The sequence below is a fragment of the Heterocephalus glaber genome, unplaced genomic scaffold (assembly GCF_053883595.1).
Source record: "Heterocephalus glaber isolate CG9 unplaced genomic scaffold, H.glaber_assembly_v1.0 deba00001428, whole genome shotgun sequence".
Taxonomy (NCBI): domain Eukaryota; kingdom Metazoa; phylum Chordata; class Mammalia; order Rodentia; family Bathyergidae; genus Heterocephalus; species Heterocephalus glaber.
The window spans coordinates 27,516,129-27,532,132 of NW_028258293.1; the positions used below are offsets into that span (position 1 = coordinate 27,516,129).

The window sequence follows — 16,004 nt, forward strand, 5'->3', positions numbered from 1 at the left end:
GCAGATGCTGACGCCACCTTCCTGGGACCTGCAAGACCGGTTTGGGGACGGGAGTCAGTGAGCTGGGGTTGCGGGTGGGGCTTCCCGGGGTCCTGGACTGGTGGAGAGAGCTGGAGGTGGCCAGGGCTCCCCTTCCCCGAGCGGGGCAAACGGGCACAGGTCAGTCACGGGGCCACCCCCGAGGAGCGACTCCGGACCTCCGTGGGGGCTGCGGATCTGGTGCGGGTGGCCCACTGGAGCCCGTCGGGACCTGGAGGATCCGAGGTGACGGAAGCTCCGGCGGGGGCTCCGCGCAGCGACGGCCAGACCGGCTCAACTAACTCCGCAGCGGCGCGGGCGCGGGATGCGCGCTGGGAGCGGCGGCGCCGGGTCGCTCACCTGTGCCCGCCGCTCCGCCGGGGCTGCTAGGGCCAGTGTGCGAGCGCGTCCTCCGCCGCCGCCGCCGCCGCCGCCGCCGCCCGGGCGACCGGGGGCCGCGCGGGGGCTCGGGGGGGAGGAGCAGTGGGTCCCGCCGCCCGGCCCCGCCCCGCGCCCCCCGCCCCCCTTCCCCCTCCTCCCTCCGGGCTCGGCTCGGGGCTCCCGGCTCTTGCGCCGCGCTCGGTATTTTCCAGGCTGCGGAGGTAAAGCTGACAGGGCTTCGAGTCCCGCCCCGCCCCGCCCCGCCCCGCCGGGTCCTAGCGCCCGCCCCGGGAGGGGACCCAGCGAGGGAAGGGGTCAGTCCTCAGGCGGAGAGACTGCGAGACTGGGCGAGGAGTGCTTGGCCAAGATAAAGAGGGGTGTCAGAGGAAGCGCGCAGAGGTGCTACAGAGGGATTCTGGAAGTTAACTGTAAGCCCCTTCTATCCCCCCGCCCACCCCCCACACGTGCACACCTCTGCCACAACCTATTTACACACAGGCACATGGTTCCTGGAACATCCCACAGATCCAAAAGTGGGCACACGCTCCCACGGAAAGTCAAGAGACATACTGGCAGGGATTGGAGCCCCAAAGTAAGTCAGATGGGCCCACGGCTTGCTATTCCAATGACCCAGAGGCACACCAAACCTGAACACGACCAACCCAGCGGAGTGTGCAAACCCAGCAGGAAGTTGGCCCAACCGACTCCTAGGTTCAAGGTTCACAGGATGGCCAGACCTGGGCAAAATCGCCACTCCCATCTCATTTCCACCTGGGAGCTTTATCAGGACTCTTCCTGACTCTTGGATCATTGTCTACAGCCTGCCCCCTCCCCCCAGTTCAACAGCTCAAAAGCACACAAAAATCTTCTGGGGACTAGAATAGGTCCGAAAGTGCAACAGGCTCTAGTGCCCTGGGGCTCCCCTGTCCCTGTCCAGGCAGAGCTGGCCAGAGCTTCATTGCCTCTGGAAAGATTTGTCAGCCAGCATTCCAGCCACCCCTTCCAGGCTGGGAGGTGGCCACCTGGTCTCTGGGTCCTAGTGCCAGCTCTGCCTCCATCTACTCTGTGAACTGAGGCCAGGAGACTAACTTCTCTGAGGCCAGGCAAGGATGAGTGTGGCGGCCTGTCCCTGTGACTGGCTCTGGGCCACAGAGGTCAGGGAGAGCTGTAGTGAGATCCTCTGGATGGGCAGTAATAGGGCCCAATAAGAACCTGCCACTGGCTCAGGGTTAGCATGAATCCATGGCCATATGATCAAAGGCCAGGTCTCAGCCTCCTCTACCCAGGACTCCTTGCTCTGCCCAGCTGCTCCCCTTCTCTCTGGGCTTTAGTTTCCCATGTACAGAAAGAAGGAATCAAAAGGCCCCTCCTAGCCTCTGTCATCCAGAGATCTGAGGTGGAACAGCTTTTCTTACAGCTTTTCTAAGAGAAAACTGAGGAGTCTGCATGGTGGGTTCACAAATAGAGGTGTTTCTTCCTGAAGTGCTCAGGGCTCTGAGATGTAAATCAGGCTGAATTTTTAAAATGAGCTGGGGAGAGCAGAGAGTCATGATAGCAAGGGATCCCAAAGGGCATTCTGCAAAGTGAATCCTGTAAAATGAGTTGTAGGTCCCTGTGAGGTCTATGTGATGGCCTTAGATCTCCATGCCTCTCATCTGCAATGTGGGAAGTGGAATCAGATTATCACCCCCCTTCTACACCCACACTCTTTAGAAGTGTCTGGGAATGAGTAGGTGGCAGGGGGACTGGCACTCAGCTGGGCAGGCCCAGGCTCTGACTGGCTTACCTCTTCTGCCCCGGCCCAACTCTACATGAGTCATTGCCTTCTCTGGGCCTCTGTGATCCTATTCTGACACTATCACTTCCACGCTGATGGGACATCCAAAGGTGACCCCACCAAGCCAAAGGCCGCTTTGCAAACCATAGCCTCTGGCATCGGCCACATGGAAAAAAGAAGGCAGCATGGGCCTGGTAGTTCCTGCCTTTAGGGCCCCAGTAACACCCATCCTGGTGAACAGGAGGGTGCAAAGTACTAAACCTCTCATGCTCACCACTCAGTCCAGGGGAAAGAAGATAAGGCTAGGTGTCAGCAGGAGGTGGTGATGCAAACTGGCAGAACAACCTCCCCACCCCAGAGGGCTGGCAATCTGAGAGACAAACCTGGGGCAGTATAGATGGCAGGAGCCAAATCATCGCTCACATTCAAACACCACTTAGTCAAAATGAATCTTCTGGGTCTTGAGTCAGTAAAGGTGGGTGTCCTGACACCCCTGGGCTCAGGCAGCCATGCTGGGCTCATCTCTGTGTCTTGGATTCAGACCAGATTAGCTGGCCAGGGGATGGGCCATCTTACTCATTCATTTGCCCTTACAAGCCCCCTCCCCCAGGAATTCAGGCATCCCAGGCTCCACTGCTCTTGACAGCCTCTTGAACATGACAAGTAGATCCACAACCCTGTCTCACAACACCCCTGAGCAGCAGAGATAAGGGCCTGCTGCAAGAGGGTAGACAAGTGACCCAGGAGGAGTGGGAGATGGTCTGAGGGTCTGGAAAGTAATCTTACCAGTAAGCCACCCCTGTTTCCCACTGCCTGGCAAAAGACCTGGGTTCAAATCCTGGCTCTACCATTTCCCAGCTATGTAACTAGAAGCAGGTGACATGCCCTCTCTGAGCATGTTTCCTCATCTGGAATGATAATACCTTTTGAGAACTGCTGCAATGAACAATTGTATAGGTGCCAATTACACTTCTAGATAAGTAACCCAAAATATAACTGGAGGGTGGGGCAGGGCAGGGCAGAATGTATTATCAAAACTGTGGTTCCAACAAAAAGTACTAAGGTAACATCTTGATATGGTCGGTAAGATTCTCATGAAAGATTAAACAGTAGAAAACGCTAGGAAAGCCTGACCTCTGCTCTTCCCATTCAGCCCTCTGCCCCTACTGTCCATGGATGAAGGTGCCTCTGTGAGCCCCAGGGCAGAGCCCAGGTCTGGCTCCTCTCTGGGTCCCAGCTCCAGAAAGGGCATCACTCAGCAGGAGCAAGGATGGGTGTAGAAGGTGAGAGCGTGTACAAGAAGGTGCTTAGCAAACTGAGAAGCATCTAGGGAGTGTGAGGAACCATTACCCAGGGCGCTGAGCAAGCCTGGGTCTTACATGTGCTCCTTGCAGAGGCAAAGAGAGCAGCTGAGGCCGTGGGAGGGCCCTGAATCACACAGAAAGTCAGAGCTTGCCGGAGGACTTCTAGTTTCTCAGCACCATGACTCTAGATATGGGGCTCAGGGGGTCATTCAGAGAGATTCCCACCAGAGTGCTCACTGTCCCAGATGGCTGTTGGAACAGCACTAAGGGCACCTGCCTGGAGCCATGCCTTGACTACCATAGTATTTAATGCTCCCTGAAGGCCCCTCACTAGACCTAATGTTATCTGGCCCCACCCCTCGGATGGAGAACACAGGCCCAAACCCAAGTCTCCTGGTTTCTAACTTGAGGATCCTACCCCCCGTTCCACACACCACCCCTTCCACGTACCTTCAGGAGCTTAGTGCAGTCACCACCTTCTCTCAGCTTCCCCCTAGCGCCTCCCACCCTGTCCAGTGTCCTGGGCAGTGAGAGGCCTGCATGACTTGACTTGCTCCTAGGTGCCACCCCTATTCACCATCTAGCCAGACTGACAGATGGTGCCTTGATTGCCCCTCTGGGAAATGAGAAGGTCCCCAGTCACCCCTTCTCCCCCCCGCCCCCCTTGAGCATTACTTTGTGTGCCAATTTGGGTGGAGCAGATTCCCAGGCTGTGCACAGAAACCAGGCAGCATCCTGGGGGCACTGTTCTAGAAGATGAGACAGTGTGATGTGTGATTGTGTGATGTCACCAGGAATCAGCAGAGTGGATTGGTAGTTTCCTGGGCCCCCTGGAAAGGTTCTTGGCCTTGAGGGGAATGTGTCCTTTACAGTGGCAGTAATAGTATTACCAAAAAAAAAAAAAAAAGAGTATATCCCAGTCCCACATGGATCCGGATCTACGTGTTTAGCCAGGGTGGGTTTCCTGGCCCTACTGGGCCCCATGAGCAAACAGCCCAATCCTGCTCTGAGAGAGCTGCTAGAGGTCTAGGAAGCTACAGCCACCCAGTTACATCACCCACATCCTCACTCCTCCTGGTGACACTGTCACAACCACATACATCCTGACGTTCTATCACAGGTACACACCATCGAGGTCTCACACCTGGGGAACCCCAACTCAGGTACCCGTATGTACATAGTCATGCACAGGACCAGGGTGAGATGCCAGAGAAAAATACAGGGTGGTTAGTGAAATTGTAATTTCAGACAAGCAACGCATAACTTTTTACAAGCACATCCCAAATATTTGCTAAATCTGGCAACCTTACACCTGAGGCACCGACACACCCATGTCATACAACCCTGAGGTACCACACAGCCACACACCAGTTCCCACACAGACTCGGGCATGCTGGCACATCAGGGGAATGTGCACACTGCACCTAAGGGGATGCAGGATAAGCTGTTACATGTGCTCACACACCCAGCTGTGCACTCCTCTCGGTGAAGAGGCACAGGACAGGCTAAGTCTTTCCTACTCGTTTTGTCTCTGCCTCACAGCAGCCTGATGTGGAAGGTTGGGCAGAGACCATTAGCCTCATTGGACAGCTAAGGGAAATAAAGCCCAACAAGAGACAGAACCTATCTGAGATGTCCCAGCAAGTGGCACCCTGGGCACAGGAAGTCAAACTCTACCTGGGGCCAGTCTTGTCCCTGAGGGTGTCCAAGGACCCCGGGTCTACCCACAGCACTCAGGCCAACAAAGCCTCAGCAACAGTAACAGCTTGGGGGTTTCTGGAGTGGACCCTTGATCTCTCCCAACACCCAAAGAGTGATCCTGATCTCTCCCCAGAGGCCTCTCTACTTCCAGGAGGCGAAAGAAAACCGTTCTGAGTCAGGACAGTGAAGACCCACCTTTGAGATTAAAGAAACTGAAAAAGAAAGTTGTGTCTGTCGGCTGCCATAAAGGGGCCATTGTTCCTGGGCTGGAGTTCTTGCTCATCCTGGTAGAAGAAGGCCTAGACAGAGTTGGGTGTGGTGGCACACTCCTGTAATCCTAGCAGCGGGGAGACTGAGGCAGGAGAATCACTGTAAGTTCAAAGTCAGCCTGAACTACACAGCAAGACTCTGTCTCCAAAAAAATGCACAGAGGGCATGAGAGAGCCTGCAGTAGGCAGATGGATCCAGTACCTCTGCTAGGGAGTTCCAGGGCTGCATTCATGCAGCAATGGAACTAAATTCCTTCAGGCACCATTGTCAGCAGGAGTCTCAGCACATGGGGTGAGGGGTCATCTAGGCCTGGGGCCCTCTCTGAGGGGAAGCCCCCATGGTTCTGCATGAGCCCTGCCCACCTGCACCTCTCTAGCCCCTTCTCCTGTTAGAGTGGTAGTGCTCAAGAGGCCTCCTCACAAGGCTAAGGTGAGAGGGCCCCATAGGTTGTGAAGTCCTATGTGGTGATGGGGGGGTAAATTTCTCCCTCCCCCAAGCCTGGGGGTGCCTGGACAGTAGGAGCCTGCAAAGTCCAGAGGACAGCTGCCAGGGTTCTGGGTCCAGGGACTGGAAGATGGGCAGGGGAAAATGAATGAGGAGGCTAGGCGGATGAGGTAAAGTACCCAGCTCAGCAGTCCAGGAAAATGGCTGGGGCCAGGGAGCCAGCCTGTCTGGGCTAGAAACTCTTATTCAGTGTGTGATCTAGAGTGTGTTACTTAAGCTCTCTGTGTCTCAGCTGTCCTACTTCTAAGATGGGTAGACTAAGAGGATTTCAGTTGTTACAATGAGGTGTAGTGAGTTCCTGCACGCAGTGTGCTTAACTCAGGACCTGGCCCACAATGAATGACCTCAGGACCTGCCCACAATGAATGACCAATAAATGCCACAGCTGCGTCAGTTCTTGTCTCCTGAGCCTCCTTACCCCCAGGTCTGGCTCCCTTTGTTCCTCCCTCTTCTGACCTGGGTTAACCTGGAGCCTGGAGGGTATAATTGTAAGAGTGAAGTAGAGGTGGTATGATGACATCTTATTCTCCTTGCTCATCCCCTCCACTCCAAGAGGAGCTAAAGAGACCTGGCTGGGATCCCTACAGGAGGCCTTTACTCAATAGCATTAGTTCCTTATGTCCACAGAGCCCCGTTCTTAGTATCTAACACGTGGAAACCAGAACAGCCGTATGACACAGGGAGCCTGGCCATGCCCAGCCAGAGGGCAGCACAGTACTGAGATGTCACGGGCTATTTCCCAGGTCGTTGTGAAAGGCTGGTGCAGGGAATTTCCTGGGGCCTCTGAGAAAGGAGCTGAAGGCTTTTCCCCAAGTTAAGTTTCATTCTGGGAGCAAAATCTGCCCCTGGAACAGGCCTACAGCAAGCTCAGCTGCCATGTGGCACTGCTGCTTGGGGAACTCCTGCCAACTACTCCTTCCTGCCCTGAGTCCCTGGTGCTCTGGGTCAGCGGGTATCTCCAAGTCCTCTTGGGGGAAGGCTGCATCTTTCAGTATCTTCTAAATTTAGGACTTGGGCTCTGTGAGTCATTCCTGAATCTGCTTTGCTCCCTCCTCCAGGAGTGTGCTCCCATGGTATTTTTATCCTCTGCTGCCTCAGACTGATTAATAAGTCTCAAAATCCCACAGAAGCCACACACCAAGAGCTCCCTGCTCCCACTTGCCCCAGGTCAGATCTCGGAATGCTTTACTCCAACCAGATCCTATGCCCCTCCTTCCTTAACTTCTGCCTCCCTGCCTTCCTACTCACCCCCAACCAGAGCCCAAACACCTGGGTGGAGTGGCTATGTTTAGTGCTGACTTGAACCACGACTGTGATAGCAGTGAGGGGAGAAAGGCAGAACACAGCTGGGCTGCTGAGCAGAAGCCTCATCTGAAATCAGAAAGCTTGATTCTGGACCAGAATCCTCAGTGTAGGGCTCTTGGTGAGGTGTTTGTGTGTATGTGGGGTGATTTTTTTTTTTCTTTTTCTTTTTTGGTAGGATTGAGGATTGAACCAAGGGCCTTTGCACTGAGCTACAGCCCCAGCCTTTTAAAAATTTTATTTTGTGACAGGGTCTCACTAAGTTTCCCAGGCTGGTCTTGAACCTGCAACCCTCCTGCCTTAGCCTCCCAGAATGCTGGGATTATGGGTGTATCCCATTATCTCCAGCTCCAGGTGAACTCCCCACCTCCCCGGGGTTCCCTTCCCCGCTCTTTAAATAATGAGTTTGAACCAGACTTCCATTAGGTAGACTTGGGCCAAAATTGAAATTACCACTGAGCCAGGCGTTCAACTTCAAAAAGGGTGGGGTATCTGATGTCTACAGTGTTCTGTCTCTCACTCAGGCTCCCCACCATGCCTGCTCCATTCAGGGTAAACACAGTACAAAAACCTGCTGTCAGCCTTCCTAGACTTCTGTACTGCAGAGAAAAACTCATGCATAATCCCACACCCTGCAGGGGCTGGAAAGAGCCCAAGGTCTTGTTCTGGTTTGTCCAGGCCTGCAACGTGCAAATTTGGGCAAGAGTCACCTTAACTCTGGGCCTCAGGTTACGGGGAAAGAGAATCATATGTGCACGGAGGTGTCAACACTTAGACAGCTATTCCTTGCCAGGCTCCTGGGGCCAGAGGAGGAGATGGGGGCCTGGGTCCTTCCTTGACTTCCAGAAATGCAGGCACAGGGGCACAGTGTGGAGGTAGCAGGGAGATGGGCCAGCCTGGGGCTGCTGCATCTCCACCCCTGTCTGGCTAGAAGATAACTCCACCTGCCTCAACTTGCCTTCCGAAAGAACAGCGAACAGTGTAGCCAGTAAGCACTTAGCATGTACCTACTACTGTTCTGTGCACTAAACAGGTCTTTACTGTTAATTTATAGCTAAACCTTAAGACAGTCCTAGATAAGGCTCACTACCCTCACTTTACAGGCATCTGGAGGCATAGAGAAGGACAGTGACTCACCCAGGGTCACACCATGAAGTCACTTGGGAGGGCTGAGGAGAAACCAGGTCTGACTGCAATCCTGGCTTCCATTTGCTACCCTAAAGAAGCTCTTCTCAAAGTATATATTAGACAATCAATAAATGTTTGATGAAGATGTTTGATCACTGCCATGTAATGGAAAGATCCCTATCCAAGCTCAGCTCTACCACAACTCCTGTTGTTTCCTTAAGAGAGTCCTTTTCCTTCTTAAGCCTCAGTTTCCCTGGGTAAAAAATAGAATGGATAAGTGAAGGTCCAGATAATTAGATACTTGTAGGTGGGGAGGATCTTGGATTTCTATGTCTATAAAAACCTGCCTTTCCTGACTTGCCTGTAGAGTCCTAATCTGCAACCAAACATTAAGATCTCCTAGTTCCTTAGCCCCAGGAGCATTCCAGAGAGAAATAACTGGCTACAGCCCAACTCCACTGCTACAAGGGACAGAGGAAAGTTAGGGCTGCATGATCCTGCAGGCGGCAGGTTACGTCTATGGTGCCATCTCACTCCTCCATTTGCTCCAGTAGTTTCTATAGTCTCACTTCCTCTCATCACCCAGGCCAGCCCTGGTATCACCTCCCAGCACTTAGAAGGCTGAGGCAGGATGATTGCCAGGAGTTAGAGGCAAGCCTGGGCCACATAGTGAGTTCAAGGCCAGCCTGAACTACGTTGTGGTGTCTGATAAAGCAAAACCAAAACCAAACAAAACAAAGAGAAGAGCTCCAGGCCCAAAGGCGTTATCTCTTCCTCGCTGGCTGCTAAGTTGTTTTTGTTTTTTATTTTTTTGGTACCGGGGATCAAACTCGGGACCTTGGCACTTGTGAGGCAGGCGCTGGAACCACTGAGCTAAATCCCCGGCCCTGGCTGCTAAGTTTTGAGGTGAACCCCTGCTACTTTTGAGGCCCTCAGTTTTGTAATTTCAAGAAAGAGGAAATGGGTCCCTCTGCAATCACCTATAATGATCTTTCACCTTTATAGACTGCTTGATTTTCACCACTGGATCTCACCTGATCCTCCCAACAAGGTAATCCCATATATAAATTAGAAAGCCTATTTTCCCAAGGGAACTTAATTACCCAAGTCACACAGCAAGCCAACCACAGAGATTGTGCTAGTTCTGGGATCTTCCCGATCCTTCTCTGGACCGTTACACTCTGTGACGCTGGGGCTCTGGTTTTGTCTGACTTGTCTCATTTGTAATAGGATAATGTGAGGATCAAATGAGGGGAGGCAATAAAAAGGGCTGTGTTTTGCAAACCATAAACTACAGAGGGATGATGATTGCACCGCTTCATCACTGCTGATTGCTGTTATCTTTCCTAAGGCGCCCCCGCGCGACCATCCTGAGACGTTCCAACTGCGCAGGCGCCCTTTGGTATTTACGGAGGCCGCGAGGCCCCTCATTTGCGCGTGCGCTACTCGAGGAGGCCACCCCGCTGCACTCTGGCTTTTGGGGCGGTCCTGGCTCCTAGCCACCTAGTGGTTGTGGTTTACTGTCACCACTGCTTCATGGGGCCTCAGTCTCCTCTGCGTGGGTTAAGGCTTCTCCACAGACTCTAAGCGGCAGGAATCTGAGTAGCGGAAGGAGACGTCGCACGGTCGCCATCGTCCCCCTCAACCCCCATTCCAGCATCTGCCACTGCTCCACTCGACTTCAGGTGCAGCTTCTGGTTCCCATCACTGCAAACACGAAGGCTGCAGCAAATCCCACAGGCACTGCCAAAGCATGGCTGCATGGGCGATGTAGTTCACGGGTAGGATCTTCTGGGACTGGAACGCAGTATAAACCACACTTCCGAAAGTCCAAGAGTCAGAGTGGCGGAAGGGCCCGCGGCATGTTGGGAGATGGAGTTTGAGGGCAGAAGAGGCTGGGAGACGCTGGGAGGCTAAGGAGCCAAAGACTCAACCTGGGCGATGGGTTCGAGTGACGCAATAATTACACAGTAGGTGGCCTAGGAGCATTAGCCTTGTTAGGGATGACTTAGAATACTATTGTTCTGTTTTGTTTTGGTACCTGGGATCGAACTCGGGAACTTGCGCTTTCAAGGCAGGCGGCGGAACCGCTGAGCTAAATTCCTGGCCTTGAATACTATTGATTAGTTGTCTGCATCTCCCACAAAGTCCCTCCCCAGCGCTTCTCCCAGGCTGTGCTCAAAGAGGTGACCATTGCTTGGGACTCTCAGTTTGCATCTTACTGTATTAAATAAAAATTTCAGGGCCGGGGATTTAGCTCAGTGGTTTTGGCGCCTGCCTCGCAAGCGCAAGGTCCCAAGTTTGATCCCTGGTACCAAAAAAAAAAAATTAAAAAAAAACTGTTCTGTATCCGTGCTATCTGTATGTAATATGGTGACTTCTGAATACTTGACACATGACTAAATGCCATGAAGGAATTAAAGTTTTTACCTCATCAAATTTAACTTTAATTGTTTTTAATCCATAATCTGTAGCTTGGCCTACCTTATTGGACCGTCAGTAAACTAGACTGGTTCTCCTTTTCACAACAGTCACCCTCCCACAGATCCCACTGCCCTCAGGCTTAGTGAGGCTCATGCTTCATTTTCTTGTTACCAACTCATTACTCTTTTTTTTTTTTTTTGGTATCAGGGATTGAGCTCAGAACCTTGCACTTGCGAGGCAGGTGGGAGCACCACTGAGCTAAATCCCTGGCCCTCATTACTCTTAACAGTTTTAGCAGATCCCTCCTCCATTGTTTGTCCCTTGATACCTAAAAATTAGTTCAGATTGTAAAAATCTGCCCCACTGTTCATTAAGGTGGAATAACAGACACAGAAAGCCAGCTGTAAAATTACCAGGAAGTAATATTTTCCCCAAGGACATATGGCAGCTGTAAAATGGCATAATGAGCCCCTGCTTGGGCCAGGGATTTAGCTCAATGGTTCTGACGCATACCTTGAGTGCAAGGTCCGGAGTTTGATCCCCGGTACCCCCCCAAAAAAACTCCATAATGACCCCCTGCTTTGAGTAACTGAGTAGCCTTGTTTTCTAAAATCATAGGGCCATAAGAAACTTTGCTATTTGAAATTATATGAACAAGAATGAAACTCTGGCTTCACTAACTGGATTCTAATCTGGATATTTCTTTTTTTTTTGAAGCAAAACGTTGGTACATTTTAGATATATATAATGATAACATTCATCATAAGGAATTTATACCTGTGTATAATATATCTTGCTTCTTTTTTTTTTCTATTCCCCTGCCCCCACCTCTCTTCCTCTCATTTACAAAGCTTTGTTTCCACTTTTCCTTCTATTCTTTTTTCTTGTTCCTTCTTTCCTTTCCTCCTCCCCTCTTCCTCGTTCCCCTTCTCATTTGAACATTTTCTTCCCATTTCCCAATACCTATTATACATTTTGGTCCTATTTCCCTTTTCAGTTTCTCACACCAGAGAAACAATGTAGTATTTAAACATGTGTGTCCAATTTATCTCACTGCAGAGTATGGTCTCAAGGTGCATCCATTTAGCTAGACATGTCTCAAGCATATCCTTCTTTATGGCAGAGTAGTACTCCATTGTATAAAAAACCACATTTTTCTTTATCCAGTCATCAGTTGATGGATGTTTGGGCTGTTTCCAAGATTTACCTATTAAAAACTGTGCCACTATAAACATGGGTGTACATATATATACTGTAGTATGATGCTTTTAATTCCTTTAGGAAGATACCAAGAAGGGAAATGCTTGGTCAAATGGAGCCTCTAGTTTTAGGTTGTTTTTTTTTTTATACTGGGATCGAACTAGGGACCTTGCGCTTTCAAGGCAGGCGGTGGAACCACTGAGCTAAATCCCTGGCCCTAGTTTTAGTTTTTTGAGGACTCTCCACACGGATATCCACAGTGGTTGCACCAGTCTGCACTCCCACCAACAATGGAGGAGGGTTCCTTTTTCTCACAGCCCCTCCAGCATTTGTTATTGGTTGATTTCTTTCTTTTTTTTTTTTTGGTACCGGGGATTGAACTCCGGTCCTTCCACTTGCGAGACAGGCGGCGGAACCACTGAGCTAAATCCCCGGCCCTGGTTGATTTCTTGATAACCATTCTTTCTGGAGTGAGATTGTTTTTAATTTCTCAGATGACCATTCACACGTATTTTTACTTTATTATTTCACACCTATTTAACTTTATTATTTCCAAGAAAAAGGGACCCTGGGTCCACTTAGTAGTCCAGACCTGCTGTCAGCCCCTTTGTATGCTGTCCTGCTTTGCTTTGTGCCAATCAAAAGATTGCTTTAAGTTTTACCTAGTCTATGTGGTTGGCTAAGGCCCATGTAGGCAATGCTGGGAGGTGCGCTGCAGGGCCCAAATTACTGGCGACTCAGGATACACTGTACCTAATACTCAAGCTGGCCACTGCTGTGCTTTCAGTGGTGGGCAATCTGCTACATTGCAGTGTGCACATCATGCCTGCTGCAGACACCCATAAACTCCTTCCTGCTGTCCCTGGCAGAGGCCAATGTAGTGGAGGGACCATTAGCCATCCCCTTTGCCATAACCATCAGCTTGGGTTACTGCACTGACTTCCACGGCAGCCTCTTCCTGGCCTCTTCCTTGCTCTTCCTCAGAGCTCCACCTTCAGCTTTCTGCCTGCGGTTGTGAACAGGTTCCTGGCCATCCATGTCTCACTCAGATATAAAACTTTGGTTACTGGGCCTTGATCAAGAGGGATAGTGGCTGATTATCTGGGTCTTTGCCTTAGGCCTTGGATTAACTTCATTCCTGGTCTGGAACAGTAAAGACAGTGACACCAACAATGGTATGGAGCCCTGGGATGGAATCATGAATGAAAGCCGCTGCTTGTAATGAGTGTCTTTTAAGAGTGTGATTCCAAGCCAGGCATGGTGGTGCACGTCTACTATCCCAGCACTCTGGCAGGCTGAAGGAGGAGGATGGCAAATTTGAGCCCAGCCTGAGCAACTTAGTGACTTAGTCCCTGTTTCAAAATAAAAAATAAAAAAGGGCCTGGGGTGGTAACTTAGTGCGAGTACCTAGTTCAGTACCAAACAAATAAATAAATATAAATGCGATCCCCATGAACACATTTCAATGTATTGGATTTCCCTTGTCTCCATTGCTCGTAATGCTATTGTTATACACCAAGATCTTCCCGGTGGCCTTGCAAGCAGCTTCAGCACACTGACTTGATAAACCACTCAAGGACCACCCTACAGCATGAAGAACCATTAGCCCAAGACGGTGGCTATGCCTGTACTGGTTACCAGGACATGCCATCAACTGTGTTACTCTTTTTCAGCTGGTTCGACCCAAGAATAAGCCCAGGGGTCAATTAACATGGTCATTCTGTCACCTGCCAATTCAGTCGTCAATCCTGTTATCTATGCCTATTAGCACATAATAGGGCACTGGGCAGCGTGGGCAGTATAGTGCAAGGCCTGCTCTCAAAGTGGCCCTATGGCCTAGGCAGTGGCCTCTTCCAGGAAAAGGCACAAACTCAGAATAAACAAGAGACAGGCCATGGCTGGCTGATCGTATTGTGAAAGATAACACCACCTCACAAGTATGTGGGCTCCTTCTTTTGAGCACTTTCCTGGAGTCTCCACATATCTAGCTATCATATGTATGATATTAATAGGCATCAAGGATTGATAAATATCTTTATGGTTTTATGCTGCTATTCTTACTCTATGGATGATACTCAAAGACTTGTTTTTACTCTGCCTTGGTTATGATAGAAAATGACTCAAAGTATTTTACTGTGGGACACTGGGAACTGTTAAGATGCAAATATGTTTTAACTTATCCCAATGGAAAAATAAAAATCGGTTGTACTAAAAATGTCTACTTGCTCCTAGGAATGTGACCAAGAACATTAAAAGTACAATTCTTCAATCAAGAAATTGTCAAATTAATTTAGGGAAATAATATTCCCATAAGTTTTTAAAGTAGAATTATCATCAGAAAAATTGTGTAAAACTGTTCTTTCCCATGTACAGAGAACTATCCTGGAAAAAACTGAAGAAATGGGGTCCATCTCCTACCAGATCCCTCTTTCTAGAGCGAGTAGTGAAGTTTATTTATCTCCCAAGTTCACATTTGGCAAAGTTGTTGGAATCTAGAATGTGAAACTTTTACTAAGTAAAATTATATAACTCCATGTGTATATTAGGTGAAATAAAAATAAAATTTTTTTGGTACTGGGGATTGAACTCGGGTCCTTGCACTTGCGAGGCAGGTGTTGGAACCATTGAACTAAATCCCCAGCAATAAAAATAAAATTTAAAAAACTTTCCCCTACTACCCACCTCTCTCTCAAAGCCTATAAATACTTTATCTTCTCCTTTGTGTTTAGTGGAGGCCCAGGGTTCCTATGGTGTGTTGTCTGCCTAATTACAAGGAATCAATAAACCTGACTTCATCAGACTATGTTCTTGTTCCTGGTGGTCTTTGGCTGACTGCACTAGGACACCCTGAAGTACTGGTGTCCTCCAGGTTTTGTCATAGCTCTCTCTTCCCTCTGCACTCTTTCTTTGGATGACATCATTCACTTCCCTAAGTGTGCTTTTGACTCCAAGTCCCTACCCTCAGGTCTTTCTGTCACCATGAGGCCATCTCCCACTGATTGACCCACAAGTACCTTAAACTCAGTGTGTTCAAATCTGAATTCTCTTTGACTCTTTTGTTGGAAACAAATCAAAAACTCACTGCCGCACTCCAAGAACCAGGCACTGACCACCTCTGGCCGTGGCATGGGTGGGAGACGCTCCTCACCTGGGCCACCTGGGCTATTTTTCCCTAGTTTGTGTTCTAAAACCTGAGAAAGTTGGCTGGATTGGGGTTGGGAGGCCATAGAAACTAGGCACGACTTGCTCTGCCCCTTGTGCCTGTCCGTTCAACAAAGGGTTGAGCCTCAAGGTGGAGGTCTCACCTGTCTCTCCTTTCTCCTGATCTGATCTCTCATGGTCCTCTCCTTCAAAACCCATCCAGTCAGTGTCCTCCCCTCATCCAGTCCCCAGCCTCCTCTGGTGGCTTGGAAATTTCCTGGCCACTTGGCTTCATTGAGCCTGGTGGCTTTCTCTAGGGGCCACCTCAGAGCTCTCCACAGGCGGGGGAGAGAGTGGCTCGTCTGCTGCTGGTAGAGAGGGTGACCACTGTGGGTGGAAGCATCTCTTTGGCTGTCCCTAACAGTGTTTCTCTCAAACTTGTTTCCTTTTGCAATGCTGGGGATCAGATGGAGCCTCATGCATGCTCAGCTGCCATTGAGCTATGCTCCCAGCCTCTCCAACACTTTGAAACCAAACACACTTCAACAACATGAGGGCTTGAAGTCCTGTGAAACACCCTCTTGCCACTTCATCCTACTCCACTTCTGCCACATCTCCTCTACTGAAGAGATTTGTATTCCTCTTATTCACATAACTGGGACCTGACTTTTAGAATAATATGGGGGCCATCTTGCCCTTTCTTGCCAATCTTAAAGCATCTTTTTTTACATTAGCCAATATTAAATGATGTTGAAATCACGTTTCTCCCCTTGGTGGGAGGAGGGGTATAGTTTCAGTTGATGCCATTCCAAATTCTGTTTTCCCTTTAGAATACTAGTCACTAGTGAATACAT

General features: G+C 50.1%; 2 pseudogenes; both read left to right on the forward strand.

Annotated features, from left to right (window-relative positions):
* Window positions 1–4: 4 nt before the first annotated feature.
* Window positions 5–892, forward strand: LOC147828034 (uncharacterized; annotated as a pseudogene).
* Window positions 893–12,536: 11,644 nt separating this feature from the next.
* Window positions 12,537–13,407, forward strand: LOC110345571 (adenosine receptor A2b pseudogene; annotated as a pseudogene).
* Window positions 13,408–16,004: the final 2,597 nt, after the last annotated feature.